Below are 8954 nucleotides of genomic sequence, written 5' to 3'. Positions count from 1 at the left end.
AAACACATGAAATGATGACTTAGACTACGATCGATATCGAATACTTCGTTTCGTCTATTAACTATGCGAAGTGCTTGACAAGACACATGAAAATACGATCAAAACGATAATCGAAATGTATGAACATCAATTTATAATTAAAACATCAAATCACATTAAACATAATCACGAATTCATCACATTTCATCTCATATAATCGACACACTAAAGCTAGCTAAACATGGTGATTGAATAAGAAATGGAAAGGAAATGATGAGAGAATCCCCCTTTTTCGATGTGGTTCGAGGCTAAGATCGTCGGAAAATATGAGTCTTTAAGGTGCAGCCGATCTCCCCTTAGCAATTTTCTGGGTTCCCCATAGCGACCACCATCATCTTCTCCATTTATCACAAACTCCATTGAAAGCTAAACCCTAGCTTTCTCTCTCTAGCAATTTCTAACCCAAAATCAAATCAAACCACATGGGTAGCTAGCCAAGGACATGAGAAGTAAAAGCCCCATGATTTCGAATCAAAAAGGTTGCCGGAAAACTCATAAAAATCCGGCCAAAAAGTGAAGAAATCCGGCCAAATCCCTAGATCCGGCCAAAGGGTGCTATCCCGAGCCTTGCAGCCGCGTCCCGTGAGAGCAGCCTCTGTCCGTGCCTTGCAGCTGCAGTCCGAGCTTGAGATGGAAGCTGCTGGTCGCGCCCGAGCTCTGCTGTTCCGGCCATGCTGCAGTCCCGAGCAGGTCTGCTGCTGTCCCGAGCCATGAAGCTACTGTCCCGTGCTATATCTTGCCGTCCCGAGCTTCCCTTGCCGTCCCGTGTTGCAGCAGTCCCGAGCTGCTGCTCGTATTGCAGCTCGGGCTGCTGCTCGGCCGGCCAAGTTAGGCCGGCCTAGTGTGCTGGCCGGCCTAAGCTTGGCCGGCCCTCCTCCTTCTTCCTTCTCTCTTTCTAGCTCTCAACCCTTTTGAATCTTCCAAACTTGAAACCCTAGATCTCCTAGCCTCCTATTCTCTCCCTACTTTTGGTGCTTGAATGATGAAGATGATGAATAGTCTCCCTTTTGATTTCTTTTTCTCACTTGTGTATACACAACCCTAGACTTGACTTAGTCAAACTTGACTAAGTCTTAGGCCATTTTGACTTTGACCAAAAAGGTGCCCATAGAATCTCTATTATTCTCTTCTTCTTTGGGCTCTTAGGTTGGGCTTCTTTCTAAAGCAAGGGAGTGCCTTCATCGAATCGTTGTTTCAAGACCGAACCTCGGCTTCTTTCCTTCACAACTTCTCCGTCCGAACTCCGAATCGACTTCCGTTTTCACCGCCGGACTCGTCATTGACTTCACTTGTTGTTTGACTTCTGATTTTGACCAAAATGACCAAAATACCCCTGGTGCTCTTTTCTTCTCTTTTGCCGCATAAGATGAAAATGTGATAATTCGTTCTCTTTATTCCGAATTACACGCCAAACCCCAAATAAACTACCTAGCAATAAAAATACATAAATAATTAGAAATAAAACTCGAAAAGAACTAACTAATCAAAGTTAAGTGACCTAAATGTGGCATTTTCACGCCACATCAGTGATTCTCCAGTAATGGACTATCTTCGAAAGATTAAGGTATTACTGACTCTCTCATTACTGTTTGAAAGATTTAGGTTTTTGGATGAGGAAAACCATATACCTCCATATTTATTTATACTAGAAGAGAATTACAATGTATGAAAATAAATAACGTAAATATAGAAATAATCCTAATTCTAGTAAATCCATATCTTGGAGATATATATATGAGAATATTTTCTTTGAATTTCTTAGGTAGAAATATTTGACTTGAATACCTCTTTTACCCTTATTACCCTCCCGCAAATTGAACGGAGGATCAAATCAAAAGTTCAATTTGAGAAATAACTTCGTGGGGAGAAACTTCATGATACTATTCTGTTCCTTGATAAGCTTGAATGGAACTGAGATTAGATGCAGTATGTGTCATATGACTACTTGCACCTGTATTAGCTAGCCAGGCTTTATCTTGTACTGTTTTAGCTTCAGGAACTACATGACATTCCTCTGTTGCATCTAAATTTGAATCACAATCATAGAAAATGTCATCATTTATGTCAAGAACAATTGTTGTATGACATTCTTGAAGTACATCATCATCATCATCATTATTATCGAGTTCATATAGTACAGCATTTTTGCATTCTAGTAAGCATTCATCCTCATTCAGGTAAGACTGTGATTCTATTTCACCTTCAAAAGTCATGTTTGCTGAAATTTCTTGCTGATTTTGAGATTAGGAGTGATGACCCATATGAGTTTTATTAGATTTATACCTAAAATAACATACTCCTGTTGAATGCCCCCATCTTTTACAAATTCCACAAGGGGCTGTGGTGAAATCAAAATCATCAGATCTCTGACCCTTGTATTGAGTATTGTGAGCCATAGTATTGAGGACTTGACACAGTCACGTCTTTTTTGACAGAAGCCTGATTTTTATAATATGAGGCTGATGGTTTATACCCTTGTCTTGAATATTGTTTCTGATTAAACATTTTTACATAATAGGCTTCTTGATCCACATCTCTTGACAACAACCATTGTTCATGCTGGATCAATCTTGACTTAAGTTGAGCTAGAGTCAAATGTTCATTATTTGCTTTAATTGCAATAGTAAATTGATCATAACCTGAGTTTAAGCCTTGAATTGCAAGTCGAACAAGTTCTGACTCACTTATTTTATCATGAACTGAAATTAGAGAATAGGAAACTTATTTTAATTCTCTAAGATATTCTGATATTGTTGCATTTCCTTTCTTAAGAGTTTGTAGTTTTCCCTTAACTGGTCTTTTTGTGTTTCTAGGCCTTCATTATTGGTAAGAGATAGGTAATCCCAAATCTCTTTTGTTGTCTTTAAGCCATATGTGTCATAATAAACTGATTTTGATAAAGTGCTCTTAAGATATAATCTTACAAAACTCTCTTTATTCCTCCATTGTTGATAGTCTGGATTGACTTGCTAAATCCCATGAATAAATTTGATTTGTGGTGGTTCCTCTATAGTTCTAGTAACAAACCCTAGGAGATCATAGGTACCAAGAAGAGTTTCTACTTGATCTTTTCACATGAAATAGTTTGAATCATCTAGTTTCTTAATTATGAAACTAGTAACAGCAGAGATAGGTGGAAGATTAGCTTCATTTGATGCCATTTGTTGAATGCTGAAAATTGCTTGGAAGAATGCCCGAAAGAACAGTAAGTATTCTTCTAATACTTATCAATTTTGATCTTTAATCTTCTTTTTTGAATGCTAAATCTTCTGAATTTTAATGTTATCCTTGTTTGTTTTGCGAGATAATCAATGATTGCTTTTGAGTTCTTGAAGAGAAAACCCTAGTTTTTGGATCTCAAACCCTAGATTGTACCATGTAAGAAATCTCTTATGAACTCGATTTTGTTTCAATCAAGCTTCGCAGTCTTTTGACATTATTTATTTATACAAGTAAAGAGATAAAATGAAAGAGAGTAACAGAAATCTGTTATGAATAATAGAATAGAGAAAGTTAGTTACGAACTAACTTTCTCGTTACAGGTAGTAGATGAGGTTGCCTTTATCAATTGTTGATCAACTACTGGGCTTGACATTCTTCTTAACTGTTGAATTGGCTTGACTGATATCTGGGCTTGACTAGAGTCTTCACTTGACCAACAGATGACTGGTCAATAGCTCCTGTATATAAAAGACCAAATGTTTCCCTAATATTTACTTCTCTTTCACTTCGAAACCCTAGTGTCACACTCATTATGTTTATCCTTCTTAAGATGAGCCTAGAGATAGAGAGAGAAATAGGTAGAGAGATAGAAGGGTAAACTACGGTGGGTTTTGTTTAGTTGAGAGAGAGTGAGAAGGAGAGGAGAAGAAAGGTTATCTGTTTTTAGTGATTTCAGTATGTTACTCTATGTTGTTGGAAGTAGTGAGTTTGTGTAGAGGTAGCAAATTTGATGTCTTTTTTAGAGAGAGAAAAAATTGTTTAATTGATTTTAGAAAGAGAAACAATTTGGGGAAGATGAAGAAGAGAGAGAAACAATTTGAGGAAGATAAAGAAGAGAGAAAAATAATTTGGGGAAAATGAAATAATTAAAAAAGGGCATTTCTGAAAAATACAAAAAGAGGTTAACAGTCAGGACAGTAACGACCAAACGGGGTCATCTGGGTATTTTCGATAAACTAGGGGATTACCCGGGAAGCTGGCCATAAATTAGGGGGCCATTTGGGAAAGAACCCTAAAAGAAAACACTAAGTACTCTACGTATATAATACATAAAATAAAATTATCTAGTTTTTACCCATCAATTATGAGTTCTCATATACTTATATGTCTCTTTCACTTTTGAGTTATTGATTGCTTCGTACTTCTCTAAATGTGATTTTAAAGATTCTGGCGACCTCAATCCATCTGACACAACAAAATGCGTACTTCATCCAACAAAACGCGTACTTCATCTCAGTTTCTTTCTCTAGAAACTGAAATGAAGCATCTCTCCATCTCTCTTTCTAGATCTCTCAATATTTCTTGTTTCCTCATCATACATTTCGGAAGGTTCATCAAACACATTCTAAAGCACAACCGGAACCCTAAAAGTCAGAAACAAAACGCCATGAATGATTCATCATCTACATCTTCATCTTCAAGCTTCTTCTTCATCTTCAAGTTTCATTAATGATTGATAATATGTTATTAAGGTTTGATAATGCTCATGAGAAGCTCTGAATCTTGAAGCTTCATCTTCTTGCTTTCTTTATGCTTTCATTTGTACTTTTTCATCTTCAAGGTTATGTTTCGATCATCATCTTCATCTTTTTTTAGAGTTTTATCTTCAAACTTATGTTTCAGCGTCTGTACCATTCACAAACTATTTATTACAAAACACATTTTGTATCATCCATTTCATATATTTTATGTTCATAAACTTGTTGTTTCATATTATATATGTTTTGTATTATGATTTTTCATATTGTGATTTACAAAATGAGATTTCCACTTATAATAATACGCGATTTGATGTGTTATTATCAAGTAAAAATTATATTTTTGTAATACGTAACAGAATACATTTTTTACACAAAATGATTATGTGTTATTATCCAGTAAATATAAAAAGCAAAAATAAAAGTTTATTAGCAATATGTGTGTTTTATTAGACATTTCTTATTTAGGTAGATAAATATATATCCTTCAAATTGTTAATTGGATAATGTTGATTTCAGGGAGCTAAATCAATTTTCTTTTCTGTGGATAGTTGGAACAAGTTCTAAAAACAAAAAAGATAAAGAGAAGTCAATGGGAGGCTGCATAGTTGATGTGGTTGGACAGCCTAAATTTATACTAGATTGCAAATCTATTTCTACCATATTACAAATCGAAAATGGAAAATCTTTTGATATTTTATCACTAACAAACAATGTAATTTTGTTTTTCATCTGCTTAAGTATGTTTTTCATATACAAATGTTGTTCTGTGAACAACCTCAAACTGTTATGTTAAATTTTCAGCCAAACCACCGATAAACTTCAAATTGAAAATTATAAATTTTGTTGGCCGCAAAATGAGTATTTTCATCTGCCAAACGTATATTGATCACTGAAAGTTATACAAAACATACACAATAATGAGAATAAGTTGGAACATAATGTGTTTTACTATAACAATAATAAATTGTTTTCTTTTGAATTTCAGTGGTGCCCAACCATGGATTTTCATTTCAGTGGTGCCCAACCATGGATTTTCATTTCAACAGTGCTCAGCCATAAACTTGCCTATTGCAGTCTTCTATAAGGCAAGCAGCAATGACACGCTTTAAATCATTCTTCACAAACTTGAAATCGTGACCCGTGTTAATACTTTATTGATGAAGGATGAACCCAAATGTCTTCACACCCCAGAGAATAGTTGACCAACGTGAGTGGAAATTTAATGCAACCCTCAAATTTGAGAGTCTTCTTCTCTACTGAGTTTGATGATTCCATGGAATAATCCATGAGCATTATTGTAACTGACAATATAAAATTGAATTATTATGATAACAGAAAGCATTATGATGAATACAAAATGAATTATGTATCATCTAATATGGAAAATGTTGAATGAACTGTCCAATATTTATGGTATGTAATTTTTTTTTCTGCTAAACAAAATGAATTGTATTAATTGCATTTATCATAATGTTAATGCATATGAAAGATATAACATTGTTAATACAAAATGTGTTGTGTATGAAACATACATTAAAATGTTAGTTGGAAATGATATTTGAGAATAAATAAGTGGGTTCTTATAAAACAAAATACGTTGTGTATCATACATTTGTTAAGAAGTGTAATTTGTTTAGATCTGACATCAATAGTTATAAAAAGAAGAGAAATTCTATTCATCCCTCCATTTTGGTCCCTCCCCCAGCCCTCCGCTGTTGTGGCGACATCTCACTTGAGTATGGAGTAATTGGAGAGAGAATTGTGAGAAAATATACTCAAGTGATATGTCGCCACTTCAGCGGAGGGCTGGGGGAGGGACCAAAATGGAGGGATGAATCGGATTTTTGTATTACATAAATTAAAATTCAGAATCTGTTAGTACCTGTGACATCCGAAAATATCTTAACAAAAATGGGGATTTAGTGTAAGATGATGGAGAGGTTAAGATGATAAACTGACCATGAAAATGATGACGAACATGAAGATTAATGAAAGATTTTAATAAATAAAAATTGTGCTTTATGTGAGAAAAAAACAAAACTTCTATATGATAATGGAGTTTTGGTTTAACAAGATGATGGATGATGATGGTGAATAAGAATAAATAATAAGAAACAATTCTGAAAACTTACCTGATGGGTTTGGAAGATGATGAAAACGATTCTGAAAAATGTTATATGATAATAGAGAGAGAAAGTATTGAACTCGTGATTAATTATTCATGTAAACGCATTTAAAGGAGATTACATGTGGGTGTGGGTATACTCAATGAATTTTCCATTATTTTAGCCAACTAGTCTAGAAGTCAATTCATTGGGGAAAACATGCAGCAAGTGCTTAAACAAGTGATGAAAAGAGCTGGATCTTAGGATCAGAGCACAAAACAATTATATTTTGGAGACAACTTGGTTACTTAATCAATCAGTACTACTGAAGCAAATTGGAAGGATTAGTTAATTAGTTGGAATTTGTTGGTTGAAGTCATCAGGTGAACAAGTTGGCAATTTATTTAATCCTTTTGCAAGGAGCCGGTTGCTATAAATAGAGAGGTGATGTTGGAGATGAATTCACCAAGCAAGCATCAAAGAGTAGAATTTCAAAACCAATATATAGGAATATCTACTTCTTTGCAGTACTCATCAAAATGGCCTCTAAGACTTCATCTCCTTTGTTGGTTGGCTTCCTCTTCGTCTTGATTGCTTTATCTGCTAATTCGCGTAAGTACACTTAATTGTCTTTGTTTCATGTCTCTTTTATGCAGTTTATTATATACTTGCATTCGTTTTTGTGATTGCTAATCTTGACGATATATTTTTTTGTAATATATGTTATGCATGCAGAGATGGCATCAGCTATAGGACTTACCTGCCAGACCACTGTAATTTTGAACTTGACAATACTTGGGGTATGCAATCCCACACAGTGTCAGACTCAATGTGGCACTACCTGCAACATCAACTTGGGCGGTTCAGTCACAGCTTCTGCTTGTGTTGCCGGCGGTCTCCTAGGCCTAAGTGGATCTGGTTGCGCATGTTGTTGTGCCAGCGTACTCCCATGATCGGTTGTGCACTATCATGCATCCGTCATAAGTTAATAAAAGCAGCAAAAAGCTATAGCTATAGCTGCGACTTAGTTTCTTATTCCTACATGCACCTTAGTACCATTAGTTGCTTATGATTGTGGATGTTACTCTAGTTCATACTTGCTTCTCTTGTATTTCCATTATCATCATCATTGTGTACTAAGGTTGTGTTTTTTTTTTTTTTTTAATGTCTGAATCTGAATTGGCTGAATCTGAATTGGCTGAACTGAATTGGGCTGAAGCTGAATTAGCTAAAATACTTTGCAAGTTAGATGTTTGTTTTTTACATCTGAAATGTTAAGTCTGAATTAGAATTTTGACAATTATACCCTTATATAATATTTTATACAAAACCCTAATTTCTAGATCTCCCTCATTAAAGTAAAAAAGAAAACCAAAACCTAAACTTTTCATCTCCCTACCGTCTCTCTCTCTCTACTTCTCTAAAACAAAAGGAAATCTGGCGATGGAGGTCCAGTGGAAAGGTCTCTCTCGCAGTACATTTATCTCTCTTTAATCTCAGTACATCTCTCTTTCTCTCTCTTTCTCTCTAATCTCAGTACCTCTCTCTCTCTTCGAGTTCCTCTCTCTCTCTCTTAGTCCCTCTCTTTCAACAGATCGGTGAAGTGAAACCCTCGCCAGATCCGGCGAGGGTTGTCTCTCTTTCCCAGATCCGGTGAAGTGATTTTAATGGTGGTTAGTGATTGTAATTTGTGGTTATGGTCTTTGGTGGTGGTGTTGTCTTTTGAAGCCACGGTTTGGTCCATGTTGGTTGGTGGTGTTTTATGGTTTGAAGTGGCGATGGTGGTGGTTTTCTGGTTATAGTTTTGTGGTGGTGGTGGTGGTGGTGGTGGTGGTGGTGGTGGTGGTGGTGGTGGTGGTGGTGGTGGTGGTGGTGGTGGTGGTGGTTTTCTGGTTATAGTTTTCTGGTTATAGTTTTCTGGTTATGTGGTGGTGGTTTTCTGGTTATGTGGTGGTGGTTTTCTGGTTATGTGGTGGTGGTTTTGTGGTGGTGGTGGTGGTGATGGTGGCAGCGTTTTGGTGGTGGCGGCAGCGATCTCTTGTGTTGGGCAGTAAAAAAATTTTGATGGGAAACTTTTTTCTAAATTAAAAGGGTATAACAGTCTTTT

At 35.8% G+C, this 8954-nt stretch overlaps 1 long non-coding RNA gene across 1 annotated transcript; it reads left to right on the top strand.

Moving 5' to 3' along the window:
- Nucleotides 1–7309: 7309 nt before the first annotated feature.
- On the top strand, nucleotides 7310–8093 carry LOC147565219 (uncharacterized). The gene is made up of 2 exons (XR_015237071.1): nucleotides 7310–7459; nucleotides 7583–8093. It is a non-coding gene; the product is annotated as an uncharacterized LOC147565219 (long non-coding RNA).
- Nucleotides 8094–8954: the final 861 nt, after the last annotated feature.

This window comes from Eschscholzia californica, unplaced genomic scaffold (genome assembly GCF_041429995.1).
Source record: "Eschscholzia californica isolate CP2 unplaced genomic scaffold, dmEscCali1.0.p SCAF_1, whole genome shotgun sequence".
NCBI classification, from domain to species: domain Eukaryota; kingdom Viridiplantae; phylum Streptophyta; class Magnoliopsida; order Ranunculales; family Papaveraceae; genus Eschscholzia; species Eschscholzia californica.
This window is presented reverse-complemented; position numbering and strand designations above follow the sequence as displayed.